The sequence below is a fragment of the Heptranchias perlo genome, chromosome 4 (genome assembly GCF_035084215.1).
Source record: "Heptranchias perlo isolate sHepPer1 chromosome 4, sHepPer1.hap1, whole genome shotgun sequence".
Taxonomy (NCBI): Eukaryota; Metazoa; Chordata; class Chondrichthyes; order Hexanchiformes; family Hexanchidae; genus Heptranchias; species Heptranchias perlo.
The window spans coordinates 3,116,074-3,131,514 of record NC_090328.1 but is presented as its reverse complement, the minus strand read 5'-3'; the positions used below and the strand labels follow the sequence as shown (position 1 = coordinate 3,131,514).

General features: G+C 45.2%; 1 long non-coding RNA gene across 1 annotated transcript in view; it reads left to right on the top strand.

Annotated features, from left to right (window-relative positions):
• LOC137320689 (uncharacterized) overlaps positions 1–4,459 on the top strand; it is a 191,972-nt gene extending 187,513 nt beyond the window's left edge. Inside the window, exon 3 of the long non-coding RNA XR_010962625.1 lies at positions 4,087–4,459. This is a non-coding gene — a long non-coding RNA (uncharacterized lncRNA). The remainder of the gene's footprint in view (positions 1–4,086) is intronic.
• Positions 4,460–15,441: the final 10,982 nt, after the last annotated feature.

Here is a 15,441-nt window from a genome sequence, read left to right as displayed (position 1 = left end):
CGGGGCGTGCACCAAAAACTGGGAGGAGCGTATCTCCAAGGTGAAGCAGAAACTGGGACTGTGGGATCGACGATCTCTCTCGATCGTGGGCAAGAGCCTGGTCATCAGGTGCGAGGTGCTCTCGGTGTTGCTGTACGTGGCGCAGGTCTGGCCCATACCTCGCTCCTGCGCCGCGACAGTCACCCGAGCCATCTTCCGCTTTATCTGGAGATCAAAAATGGATCGTGTCCGCAGGGTCACGATGTACAAATCTCCAGAGAAAGGGGGGAAAGGCGTGCCCAACATGGCCCTCATCCTGATGGCCACCTTTGTGTGCGGCTGCTTCAAGCTTTGCGTGGACCCTTGGTACGAAAACACAAAGTGTCACTACGTGCTGAGGTTCTACCTGTCCCCGGTGTTGAGAAGGATGGGCCTGGCCACACTGCCACGGAACGCTCCGTCCAGTTGGACTGTTCCGCCCCACCTATCCCTCGTCGAAAAGTTTATGCAAAAAAACACTTTCGACCACAAGGAGATCAGTAAGTGGTCCGCATGTAACGTCCTCGAGACCCTGAGGGAAAAGGAGATGGTGGATCCTGTCAGTTGGTTCCCCGTCAATGTTATTTGACAGAACGCCTCATCACCAGAACTTTCAAACAAGCACCAAGACCTAGCTTGGCTGGTGGTGAGAAGGGCCCTTCCTGTCAGATCCTTCATGCACTCCCGGACTCTCAGCACCACCGCGCACTGTCCCCGAGGAGGCTGCGGTACAAAGAAGGTTCACTCGGTTAATCCCGGGGATGAGGGGGCGGACATATGAGGAGAGGTTGAGTAGATTGGGACTCTACTTATTGGAGTTCAGAAGAATGAGAGGCGATCTTATTGAAACATATAAGATTGTGAAGGGGCTTGATCGGGTGGATGCGGTAAGGATGTTCCCAAGGATGGGTGAAACTAGAACTAGGGGGCATAATCTTAGAATAAGGGGCTGCTCTTTCAAAACAGAGATGAGGAGAAACTTCTTCACTCAGAGGGTAGTAGGTCTGTGGAATTTGCTGCCCCAGGAAGCTGTGGAAGCTACATCATTAAATAAATTTAAAACAGAAATAGACAGTTTTCTAGAAGTAAAGGGAATTAGGGATTACGGGGAGCGGGCAGGAAATTGGACATGAATTTAGATTTGAGGTTAGGATCAGATCAGTCATGATCTTATTGAATGGCGGAGCAGGCTCGAGGGGCCGATTGGCCTACTCCTGCTCCTATTTCTTATGTTCTTATGTTCTTATGAGACTGTCACCCATCTCCTTCTGGAATGCACCTTTGCAAAGAAGGTCTGGAGAGAGATGCAGTGGTATCTGTCCAGGTTCGTCCTGAGCAGCTCCGTAACACAGGATTCTGTGCTCTACGGGCCGTTCCTGGGGACGCACACTGAGACGGACATCAACTGCTGCTGGAAGACCATTAACTGGGTGAAAGACGCCCTTTGGTCTGCCCGAAACTTGCTGGTCTTCCAGTGCATGGAGCTGTCCTCGACCGAGTGTTGCAGACTGGCACATTCCAAGGTCCAGGACCACGTGCTGAGGGACGCACTGAGGATGGGTGCGGCCGCCGCAAAGGCTCTGTGGGGAAAGGCAACCGTTTAGAGCCTTCCCGCCATTGTAAACCGAGGGGCTGCAATCAGGGAAAAACCCCCTCGGGCAGAATGTAAAATTCAAATTGCTGTAATGTACCTGTAATGAATCTGTAATGTACCTGTATTAATCTGTAATCAATAATCTGTATTGAGTATAATGAAATGAGACACCCCAGAGTGTCATGAACTGTAATTATGTCCGATGTGTTCATTGAACTGTACTTGATGTAACCTGCAAATTGTATAATCTGTATTGTGTACGTTTGGAATGTGATATGACAACTGTATTTTGCTACAAATTTTATGAATAAAGTATATTTTTTGGAAAAAAAAGAAATGAGAGAAGTAAATTGAGCTGCTGAATGTTGACCTGATGAGAGTATCTGAAGTAAGAAGAAAGGGTTTCTCAAGTAAAACATGAAAGAAAATACCTGCCCACTAACTAACGATAGTGAGAATCTGGGAACAAAGGGACGGGAATGTTTATAAATATTTACAGCACATCTGTCTTTGCTCAACGATGTTCAGCCCTTTAAAGTCCAACATTTTTGTGTCCGATCCTTTTTGCAATCCATCATTATCATCAGTGAATCCAGCTGCTCCATTTCTGTGTTATATACAGGAATCGCTGAGTTCCAAAATTGCATGTAGTGATAAATATAGGAAAGGCCATTAGAGCCTACTCAGGAGATTACAGCAATGAGCTGATACCAGGCACTGTCCGATAATTGAGAAGCAAATCAGGTCACAGAGGGAGAGGCAGTTTGACAACTAGAAAAGACACCAGGGTCAAAGACACAGACCGTGAGACACAGAGAGATTGTAGTCCTGGGGCATTCTCTCCTCGGGAAGGTAGATGGCTGTGTCTGTTTTGTGGACAATGCCTATCAGACGGTGACTTGTCTACCTGGGGCAAGAGTTTCATGCCTAGAGAAAGGCTAGAGGGGCTACTGAAGGGGGTAAGAAGAGACCCCGTAGGGTTAGTCTGCACAGGGGTAAACCACAGAGAGGGAAATAAGTCAGCAAACTTAATGGTGACAGGTTTTGGGGGACGATACAGCCCAACCAACCTCCTTGACTTTATTTCAGATGTTGACATCCCAAGTAGACTGTGGGAAGCTCAATGACGCTTTGGGTCCTCATTCATTCGACAAAGTTCCTCATGGAAATTAGGTTGACCTCAAAGCTGTGGGGATTCAGAGCAAACCTCGGGAATGAATAAGAAACTGGCTGAAGGGTAGGAAACAGCAGGTTCTAGTCAGAGGAGTTACGTTGGGGTGGGAGGAATTACCGATCGGTGCCGCAGGGATTGGTATTGGGGTGTCAATGATTTGGTTACATTTTCAGATGATGCCAAACTCTAGGAGGCAACTTAGGGAATACACCATGCAGCTAGGCGGAACCATTCTAGGTGCGATTTAATACACACAAGTGTAAAGTGCAGTAAATAGGAAGGAAAAATAAACAAGACACGGACCTCATGAATGTTGTTGAAATGGTTAAGGATGAAGCTGAAAGAGACCTGGGAATCTTAGTAGAATCGACACTCAACATGTCCAATCAATGCAGAGCAGCAATCAACAAAGCTCATAGGATGGTGAACTATACGGTCAAAAGAGAATAGAGGAGAGGAGAGGAGAGGCACGAGGCTGATCCTTCGTATCTGAGGTCTGAGGAGAAACTTGGGCATTTCTGCTTCAAGAGGAGGGAAGGGGTCTTCTGGAGAGACAGAAGATAGTAAGAAGTATGGAAAAAGTAGGTGCAGAGAAACTAGATAGTGAGAGTAGGATAAGGAGATGCCAGTTCAATCCAGTAAAAACCAGATAAAGAAAGTCCTTCTTCACAAAAGAGTAGATACTTGGAATTATTTCAGCAAGAGTTGGATGTTGTATTGTGGGCTGGGGGGGTCTTTCTCAATTGATGAACGACAATTGGAAAAATAACCTTTTGCACCTGTGAATCTTGTGATTTTGTCGAGCTGTCTACTCTAATCCCATCTTCTTGCTCTTTCCCTGAACTCTTTCATACTCTTCCTACTTTAAATACTGATCCAATTCCTTTTTAACTGATGTTATAGGCTCTGCCTCAATGGTCATTTGTGGAAAAGCATTCTTGCTGCTCTATGTCTCTCCATCACATGATCACAGGGTGTCGACATGTATGAGCTAGATGGGCCAAATGGCCTCTGTAAGCATCAGCGCAGGCCCCAGGGATTTACAAACAGACATTTTGTGGACTAACGTGTTTTAAGATTTTTCTGCTGATAAAAAACAGCAGCCCGTTTGAAAAATGGGTGTGGCCCGGGTGTGTGTAATGGGCAAGGGATTCTGACCAGACCCCTAAACCAATTAAGGGAAATGTCTGAGCGGACAGAGTTTCTCTGGGAACACAATGAGCCAGGAAGGGCAATGCATACAGTAATTGGCAGGAGATGGAGACACCATTGTTAATCAATGTTAAACCACTTAACCCAGGACCAGGTACGAAGTGAAACCCACTGTCTGCCATTACCACCATTGCCTCGATGAGGTAACCCCGAAGGGTGGGAAACCAAACAAAGGAGGGCCATCAAAATCCCAGAGTGTTGCAGACTGGCACATTCCAAGGTCCAGGACTACGTGCTGAGGGACGCACTGAGGCTGGGTGGGGAAAGGCAACCGTTTAGAGCCTTCCCGCCATTGTATACCGAGGGGCTGAAATCAGGGAAAAACCCCGGGGGAGAATGTAACATTCAAATTGCTGTAATGTACCTGTAATGAATCTGTAATGTACCTGTAATGAATCTGTAATCAATCATCTGTATTGAGTATAATGCAATGAGACACCCCAGAGTGTCATGAACTGTAATTATGTACAATGTGTTCATTGAACTGTACTTGATGTAACCTGCAAATTGTATAATCTGTATTGTGTACGTTTGGAATGTGATATGAAACTGTATTGTATGTTTTTGCTACAAATTTTATGAATAAAGTATATTTTTTTGAAAAAAAAAGTAAGATTACTGACTACACAGAAAAACAGCAGGCTGCGAAAACAGACCCGCAGGAAAAAGAACCTTTCATTTTTTTGGCGCGAAGACGTTTGGAACTTTGGGGTGTATAAGAGGAGGCAGTTTTGGGACTTTTCGCTCTCTTGCTTCCTCGCCTGCTCTGGTCTTCACTTGTCCTCACCTTCACAACAAGAAGCGAGCACTCTGCCTGGGGCAGAGAGAAGAAACCACCATGAGAAGCAGAGCCTCGCTCTGCAACTGAATGGACGAACCTCAAACTGAGACTTGAATACTGCGTCAGCGGTACGGAATCAGGAGACACGTTTTCTACAAGGGGAAGCAGCGAGAAAGGCAAGGGACAATCGGGGTGAGCATTGTCCAAGTCCACATCCTTAAGACCACCAGTATTGTGTGAAGGGGTGTTGTGTGCTCCCAACCAAGCCATATGGGTTTAGTGGGTGGGGTATAGCGTATACTCGACTCTGGGTAGTGACATAGTGTACTGTACGTTTTTTTTTATATATTGTTAACCTTAATAAACACTGTACATAGGAACATAGGAACAGGAGTAGGCCATTCAGCCCCTTGTGCCTGCTCCGCCATTTGATAAGATCATGGCTGATCTGTGATCTAATTCCATATACCTGCCTTTGGCCCATATCCCTTAATACCTTTGATTGCCAAAAAGCTATCGATCTCACATTTAAATTTAGCAATTGAGCTAGTATCAATTGCCATTTGCGGAAGAGAGTTCCAAACTTCTACCACCCTTTGTGTGTAGAAATGTTTTCTAATCTCGCTCCTGAAAGGTCTGGCTCTAATTTTTAGACTGTGCCCCCTACTCCTAAAATCCCCAACCAGCGGAAATAGTTTCTCTCTATCCACCCTATCCGTTCCCCTTAATATCTTATAAACTTCAATCAGATCACCCCTCAACCTTCGAAACTCCAGAGAATACAACCCCAATTTGTGTAATCTCTCCTCGTAACTTAACCCTTGAAGTCCGGGTATCATTCTAGTAAACCTACGCTGCACTCCCTCCAAGGCCAATATTTGTTTTTTATTCATTCATGGGATGTGGGCGTCGCTGGCTATGCCAGCATTTATTGCCCATCCCTAATTGCCCTTGAGAAGGTGGTGGTGAGCCGCCTTCTTGAACCGCTACAGTCCGTGTGGTGACGGTTCTCCCACAGTGCTGTTAGGAAGGGAGTTCCAGGATTTTGACCCAGCGACAATGAAGGAACGGCGATATATTTCCAAGTCAGGATGGTGTGTGACTTGGAGGGGAACGTGCAGGTGGTGTTGTTCCCATGTGCCTGCTGCTCTTGTCCTTCTAGATGGTAGAGGTCGCGGGTTTGGGAGGTGCTGTCGAAGAAGCCTTGGCGAGTTGCTGCAGTGCATCCTGTGGATGGTACACACTGCAGCCACTGTGCGCCGGTGGTGAAGGGAGTGAATGTTTAGGGTGGTGGATGGGGTGCCAATCAAGCGGGCTGCTTTATCTTGGATGGTGTCGAGCTTCTTGAGTGTTGTTGGAGCTGCACTCATCCAGGCAATATGTCCTTCCGAAGGTGCGGTGTCCAGAACTGCTCACAGTACTCCAGGTGCGGTCTATCCAGGGTTTTGTATAGCTGCAGCATAACTTCTGCCCCCTTGTACTCTAGTCCTCTAGTCCTCTAGTCCTCTAAGGGGGTTACATTATTTGCTAATGTAACACCCTTATTTAAAAAGGGTAGTAGGCAGAAGGCTGGAAATTATAGACCAGTTAGCCTAACATCTGTGGTGGGTAAAATTTTGGAGTCTATTATTAAGGAGACAGTAGAGGAACATTTGGATAAACATAATTTAATAGGACAAAGTCAGCATGGCTTTACGAAGGGGAAGTCATGTCTGACAAATTTGCTCGAGTTCTTTGAGGATATAACGTACAGGATAGATAAAGGGGAACCAGTGGACGTAGTGTATTTAGACTTCCAGAAGGCATTCGACAAGGTGCCACATAAAAGATTATTGCTCAAGATAAAGAATCACTGGATTGGGCGTATTATTCTGGCATGGGTGGAGGATTGGTTATCTAACAGGAAGCAGAGAGTTGGGATAAATGGTTCATTCTCGGACTGGCAACCAGTAGCCAGTGGTGTTCCGCAGGGGTCGGTGCTGGGTCCCCAACTCTTTACAATCTATATTAACGATTTGGAGGAGGGGACCGAGTGCAACATATCAAAGTTTGCTGATGATACAAAGATGGGAGGGAAAGTGGAGAGTGAGGAGGACATAAAAAACCTACAGGAGGATATAGACAGGCTGGGTGAGTGGGCGGAGATTTGGCAGATGCAATACAATATTGGAAAATGTGAGGTTAAGCACTTTGGCAGGAAAAATCAGAGAGCAAGTTATTATCTTAATGGCGAGAAACTGGAAAGTACTGCAGTACAAAGGCATCTGGGGGTCCTAGTGCAAGAAAATCAAAAAGTTAGTATGCAGGTGCAGCAGGTGATCAAGACGGTCAACGGAATGTTGGCTTTTATTGCTAGGGGGATAGAATATAAAAACAGGGAGGTATTGCTGCAGTTATATAAGGTATTGGTGAGACCGCACCTGGAATACTGCATACAGTTTTGGTGTCCATACTTAAGAAAAGACATACTTGCTCTCGAGGCAGTACAAAGAAGGTTCACTCAGTTAATCCCGGGGATGAGGGGGCGGACATATGAGGAGAGGTTGAGTAGATTGGGACTCTACTCATTGGAGTTCAGAAGAATGAGAGGCGATCTTATTGAAACATATAAGATTGTGAAGGGGCTTGATCGGGTGGATGCGGTAAGGATGTTCCCAAGGATGGGTGAAACTAGAACTAGGGGGCATAATCTTAGAATAAGGGGCTGCTCTTTCAAAACTGAGATGAGGAGAAACTTCTTCACGCAGAGGGTGGTAGGTCTGTGGAATTTGCTGCCCCAGGAAGCTGTGGAAGCTACATCATTAAATAAATTTAAAACAGAAATAGACAGTTTCCTAGAAGTAAAGGGAATTAGGGGTTACGGGGAGCGGGCAGGAAATTGGACATGAATTTAGATTTGAGGTTAGGATCAGATCAGCCATGATCTTATTAAATGGCGGAGCAGGCTCGAGGGGCCGATTGGCCTACTCCTGCTCCTATTTCTTATGTTCTTATATAAAGGCCAACATTCCATTTGCCTTCTTGATTATTTTCTGCACCTGTTCATGACACTTCAATGATCTATGTACCTGAACCCCTAAGTCCCTTTGGACATCCACTGTCTTTAACTTTTTACCATTTAGAAAGTACCCTGTTCTATCCTTTTTTGATCCAAAGTGGATGACCTCACATTTGACTACATTGAATTCCATTTGCCACAGTTTTGCCCATTCACCTAACCTATCAATATCGCTTTGTAATTTTATGTTTTCATCTACACTGCTTACAATGCCACCAATCTTTGTGTCATCGGCAAACCTAGATATGAGACTTTCTATGCCTTCATCTAAGTCGTTAATAAATATTGTGAATAATTGAGGCCCCAAGACAGATCCCTGCGGGACTCTACTAGTCACATCCTGCCAATGTGAGTACCTTCCCATTATCCCTACTCTCTGTCGCCTTTCGCTCAGCCAACTTCCTAACCAAGTCCGTACTTTTCCCTCGATTCCATGGGCTTCTATCTTAGCTAACAGTCTCTTATGTGGGACCTTATTAAATGCCTTCTGGAAGTCCATATAAATAACATCCATTGACATTCCCCTGTCCACTACTTTAGTCACCTCTTCAAAAAATTCAATCAGGTTTGTCAGGCACGACCTACCTTTCACAAATCCACGCTGGCTCTCTCTGATTAACTGAAAATTCTCGAGGTGTTCAGTCACCCTATCCTTAATTATAGACTCCAGCAATTTCCCCACAACAGATGTTAGGCTAACTGGTCGAAAATTCCCCGTTTTCCCTCTCTCTCCTTTCTTAAAAAGCGGAGTGACATGTGCATTTTTCCAATCTAGAGGGTCAGTTGCTGAATCTAGAGAACTTTGAAAGATTATAGTTAGGACATCTGCAATGTGCTCACCTACTTCCTTTAAAACCCTGGGATGGAAACCATCTGGTCCTGGGGATTTGTCACTCTTTAGTGCTATTATTTTCTTCATTACTGTTGCTTTACTTATGTTAATTTTATCGAGTCCCTGTCCCCGATTCAATATTAGTTTTCTTGGGATTTCCGGCATGCTATCCTCTTTTTCTACTGTAAATACTGACGCAAAGTAATTGTTCAACATGTCCGCCATTTCCCCATTGTCAATGACAATATCCCCACTTTCAGTTTTTAAGGGATCAACACTGCTCCTGACCATCCTCTTTTTCCTAATATAACTATAAAAGTTCTTTGTATTGGTTTTGATATCCCTTGCAAGTTTCTTTTCATACTCTCTTTTTGGAGCTCTTACTATCTGTTTTGTGACCCTTTGTTGATCTTTGTATCTTTCCCATTCGTCAGGATCTGTACCATTTTTTGCCTTTTTGTATGTCCTTTCCTTATAACTTATACTGTCCCTTACCTCTTTCGTTGTCCATGGCGGTTTTTTTTGGCAAGTAGAGTTCTTGCCCCTCAGGGGTATAAACCGATTCTGTATCACGTTAAATGTTTCTTTAAACATTTCCCACTGATCATCAGTTGTTTTACCCATTAACAGATTTGCCCAGTTTACTGTGGACAGTCTCTGTCTCACCCCATTGAAGTCGGCCTTGCCCAAGTCTAGAATCTTAGCAGCTGATTCACTTTTTTCCCTTTCAAACACTACATTGAACTCGATCATGTTATGATCGCTATTGGATAGATGTTCACGCACCGTTAAGCTGTTAACTAAATCTGATTCACTACTCATTACTAAATCTAGTATGGCTTGCCCCCTTGTTGCCTCTAGGACATACTGCTGTAGAAAACTATCCCGGACACACTCAAGAAATTCACTACCTTTCTGACAGTTGCTAGTCTGCTTTTCCCAATCTATGTGAAGGTTAAAGTCCCCCATTAAGACCACTATGCCTTTCTTACACGCTTGTCTAATCTCTGCATTTATACAATCTAGCACTTCAGAGCTGCTGCCAGGGGTCCTATACACAACTCCCACTATAGTCTTAGATCCTTTCCTATTTCTCAATTCAACCCATAAGGTCTCCGTTGGCTGCTTACCTCTCGTTATATCCTCCTTTATCATTGAAGTGATTTCATCTCAAATCATTAAGGCTACTCCTCCCCCTCTTCCATTTTCCCTATCTCTCCTGTAGACCTTATAACCTGGTATATTTAGTTCCCAATCCTGACCATTCTGCAGCCATGTCTCAGTAATAGCTATCATGTCATACCCTCCAATTTGAATTTGAACCTGTAGTTCATTTAATTTATTCCTTATACTCCGTGTATTTGGATATAGAACTCTTAGTTGGGCCACACACCCTAGCCTGACCTTCAGCTTTGATGCTGGGTTAATCGCCTTACGCCTTCTAGTTTTTATTTTATCTGTCATGCCTAAAGTACACCGTACGATTGAATCTGAAAAACTTGTCCGTGAGTCAATTCTGTTCACCGTAATTCCCATCGTCTAGAACTGCGGATGGAGGGGGTGATTCGAACCAACCCAGGCAAACCACTTACACCTCTCTCCTCTGTACTTACCATCATGACCTATGTGGCAGAGCTGGAATTTGCCTTTCTTGCTCTCTGGGAAAAGGTGGTGGGTGAATGTTATTGGGGGGCTGGGTTACCCCACGTTCCCTACAGCAAGTGAAAGGGGCCAAATTATCATCAGACATTTACCTCTTGGTATCGGCCGTGACTCAGTGGGCAGCACTCTCGCCTCTGAGGCAACAGGTCATGGGTTCATAATCCCACTCCAGAGATTTACGCACATAGTTCAGGCTGATGCTCCCATGCAGTACTGAGGGAGTGCTGCATTGTCAGAGGTGCCGTCTTTTAGATGAGACGTTAAACCGAGGCCCTGTCTGCCCTGTCAGGTGGATGTAAAAGATCCCGTGGCCACTATTTTGAAGAAGAGCAGGGGAGTTCTCCCCGGTGTCCTGACCAATAATTATCCCTCAACCAACATCAATAAAACAGGTGATCTCATTGGCTGATGGTGGGACCTTGCTGTGTGCAAATTGGCTGCCGCATTTCCTGCATTACAGCAGTGACTGCACTTCAACAAAGTATTTCATTGGCTGTGAGGTGCTTTAAGACGTCCTGATGTCATAAAAGGTGCCATATAAATACAACGCCATACAACGCAAAATCGTCGAGCAGAAATTGATAGCCAAGTTCCGCACCCATGAGGACGGCCTCAACCGGGATCTTGGGTTCATGTCACGCTACACGTTACCCCACCAGCGAACAAATGTTATCTGTTTTTAATATAATGGGTCATTTGCTGGCTCTCTCTGCCTTCCGGATGTTTCTGCCTCTCTCTGTTTTTTTTCTCTGTTTTTTTTCCTGTTTGTTTTTTTGTTGAATGTGTATTCGGGGGTTCTGCAGGTGACACCTCTCTGTCTGAACACGGTGATTGCCTTGGCAACGGGCAGTTGCAGGGGCAGTCTGTAAACACCATGTATTGTTCTATATGTATAAATGCGTAGGCTTCAAGGAGCTCCTGAAACATTTACCTGAGGAAGGAGGAAGCCTCCGAAAGCTTGTGAATTTAAAATAAAATTGCTGGACTATAACTTGGTGTTGTAAAATTGTTTACAAATATAAATACAAGTTATTTCTTTTCAAACAACATTAAAATTTACTTTGCCAAAGAAATTGCTGGTGAGATATTTGGAAGACATTTCAAGCAGAACACAGTCACGTCTCACTTCCTGCTCAGACTCTAATGGAGTGGGTCACGTCGATCTGAATGGACATAAACACAGCCCTTCATTGGCGCTTTGGAAGGTCCTGAGGTGGGGAAAGGTGCAAGTTACTGGCTCCGTCATTGATCCTTTTTTTTGCGGGGAAGTTCCTGGCTCCCAGTCCGTAACTGCTCACAGGGGGGATGGTTGAAGTCAGGAGATCCTTCACGTGGAGAATCACAGGCCCGCAGTGGTGCAGCCTGTCAGAGCTTTACTGGGAGGGCCGTTGGAGCAGCACACTGGTCTGGCCTCAGCAGAAAGCCATTCGCCGACACCTGGTACACATCCTTGAGGGCTTGTCTCTCCTGGCATGACAGCTCCAAAGTTTGGCCAGAGTGGGGCACTATGACTCCAGGCACCTCAAGGGTCAGGCTGTTGCCCCAGGCTGATGCACAGTCAATTAATTTAATCTCCTTCTTAAATCAGACCTGGCTTCTGCAAACTGAATGAATTACTGTACATCTGAAATGGAGCTTAAAGGAAATAGATTCTTATCTCTGCGTGATTACAAAATTCAACCATTTCCATTGTGGCCGAAAACAATTAAACCCTAATTTGCATATGTGGATTTCAAATAGCAAAGAGTTCATGATTCAGGCCCAGGAAATTGGCACAGTTGGTCAGGCCCAGGTAGGGGGTTGCCAACCAATCAGGATTGTCCTGGAGTCTGTAGGAGTTAAAGATTAATCTCCAGGACAATGCTGCGAGCAACACTCGAACGTCACTGTGGGAGAACCTTCACCACAGGGATTGCAGTGGTTCAAGAAGGCGGCTCACCACCACCTTCTCAAGGGATAACTAGGGATGGGCTTTGCCATAACAACAGCTGCTGGACTCCAAAAATAACTCACTACGAGAAGTGTCTTGGATGTTACAATTATGTTGAAATGAATGAAAGTGAACGAACTTGCATTTATATAGCGCCTTTCACATCTTCAGGACATTCCGAAGTGCTTTACGGTCAACGGATTAGGATCATTAGGAACAGAAAGAGGCCATTCAGCCCCTCGAGCCTGCTCAGGCCATTCAACTAGATTCTCAATTCCCTCCACTTACCCGCCTTTGCTCCATATCCCTCGATACCCTTACCCAACAAAAATCTATCGATCTCAGTCTTGAAAGCTCCAATTGACCCCCAGCATCCACAGCCTTTTGGGGGGGAGAGAGCTCGAGATTTCCACTCCCCTTGGTGTGAAAAAAATGCTTCCTGATTTCCCTCTTGAATAGTAGCCATGATGTGGAGATGCCGGTGATGGACTGGGGTGGACAAATGTAAGGAATCTTACACCATTGCCGAATCCCCCACCATCAACATCCTGGGGGTCACCATTGACCAGAAACTTAACTGGACCAGCCATATAAATTCTGTGGCTACAAGAGCAGGTCAGAGGCTGGTTATTCTGCGGCGAGTGACTCACCTCCTGACTCCCCAAAGCCTTTCCACCATCTACAAGGCACAAGTCAGGAGTGTGATGGAATACTCTCCACTTGCTTGGATGAGTGCAGCTCCAACAACACTCAAGAAGCTCGACACCATCCAAGATAAAGCAGCCCGCTTGATTGGCACCCCATCCACCACCCTAAACATTCACTCCCTTCACCACCGGCGCACTGTGGCTGCAGTGTGTACCATCCACAGGATGCACTGCAGCGACTCGCCAAGGCTTCTTTGACAGCACCACCCAAACCTGCGACTTCTACCACCTAGAAGGACAAGAGCAGCAGGCACATGGGAACAACACCACCTGCACGTTCCCCTCCAAGTCACACACCATCCCGACTTGGAAATATATCGCCGTTCCTTCATTGTCGCTGGGTCAAAATCCTGGAACTCCCTTCCTAACAGCACTGTGGGAGAACCGTCACCACACGGACTGCAGTGGTTCAAGAAGGCGGCTCACCACCACCTTCTCAAGGGCAATTAGGGATGGGCAATAAATGCTGGCCTCGCCAGCGACGCCCACATCCCGTGAGCGAATAAAAAAAACCACCAGGTTATAGTCCAACATAAATCTGTTGGACTATAACCTGGTGTTGTAAGTCTCCTTACATCCCTCTCGAATGGCTTAGCTCTAATTTTAAGATCACTTTTTGAAGTGTAGTCACTTGATGTATAAGTGCCGGTCTGTCTATTTAATAAAATGCTTTTAAAGCTGAACTTAGCCGTTTCTGTTTGTCTTGCGATGTGCAGCCTGCAGAACCTCAGCCCTCGCCCCAGCCCTGTTTTCGTTGTGTGGTTGGCACCTGTGCCTGGTGCATCCATACAGAGGCTGCCACACCATCAAAGCTGGCAACGCTCTCCTGGAACAGATGGGTGCAGGGTGGCATGGAGGCTGCGTTGTGCAGAGAGAGAGAGGGAGTTGATGAATTCTTGGCTGTAATAGGTACACAGCAGGACAGGCTGACCAGGACACTCTGCACTCACTTTACACTCAGAGGTTAATTGTACAAACTTTTCACCTCGTCTCTCAGGGTTGCACCCACACCCCCTCCGTCCCAGCAACTAAAGAATGGGATGCACCAATCGCAGACATGGGAAGCTATAGGGGGGCTACAAAAGGCCTCCTTGCCCCTGGGTGAGGGGGTGAGTTCCTCCCCATGTTGTCCTGGAGCAGATTCTTATATTACAAAGTCACATTGATTACTGTGCGTTGTTAAGCACTTAAAGAGCAAAGCCATTCTCGAGGTTAACTACGATGCATTGTTAAACGGAAGAACACTGAGGCTAATCACTGTGCACTGTGAAGCAATTAAAGGGGAGGAAAACTCTGGGTCTAATTATTGTGTGTTGTTAAGCACTTAAAGGGGAGGGACACTCTGAGCCTAATTGCTATGCAGTGTCAAGTAATTAAAGCAGACGGACTCTTTGGAGCTAATTCCTATGTATTGCCCAACTGGAATTTAATGAAATTGTTATCATTTCCTCCCTTTGGCAGGAAGCTTTGTTAAATTAAAAAATGCTGAGTTGTTTGTACATTAACTGGCAGTGTGGGCTGCTGTCGAGACACATCTGTATGTCTCGCTCTCTTTCTGTCTCTCTCTATCTCTCTGCCTCTATCACCTTGAAGCTGTAAAATGGTTTTGGGATGTCCTGAGGTTGTGAAAAGCACTAATATCAATGCGAGTCTTTCTTTCTTTATATGGGGTGCAGTAGTGCAGTGGATGTGTTACTGGAATGGTGATCCAGAGATTTCAAATCCTACCATGGTAGTTTGAGAATTTGAATTCAATTTAAATAAAATATAAATGTGGAGTGTATTAGATTAAAAGATGAGGCCTGCAATGTTGCCAAGAAGAGTAGTAAGCCTGAGGATTGGGAGAGTTTTAGAAACCAGCAAAGGATGACTAAAAAATTGATAAAAAGGGAGAAAATAGAATGAGAATAAACTAGCAAGAAATATAAAAACGGATTGTAGGAGCTTCTACAAGTATGTAAAAAGGAAGAGAGTAGCAAAAGTAAATGTTGGTTCCTTAGAGGCTGAGGCAGGAGAAATTATAATGGGGAATCAGGAAATGGCAGAGACGTTAAATAAATATTTTGTACCTGTCTTCACAGTCGAAGACACAAAAAGCATACCAGAAATAGTGGGGAACCAAAGGGTCTAATCAGAGTGAGGAACCTAAAGTAATTAATATTAGTAAAGAAAAAGTACTGGAGAAATTAATGGGACTAAAAGCCGTTAAATCCCCTGGACCTGATGGCCTACATCCTTGGGTTCTAAAAGAGGTGGCTGCAGAGATAGTGGATACATTGGTTATGATCTTCCAGAATTCCCTAGATTCTAGAACGGTCCCCGTGGATTGGAAGGTAGAAAATGTAACCCTGCTATTCAAGAAAGGAGGGAGAGAGAAAACAGGGAACTACAGGCCAGTTAACCTGACATTAGTTGTAGGGAAAATGCTGGAATCTATTATTAAGGCCATAGTACCAGGGCACATGGAATATCG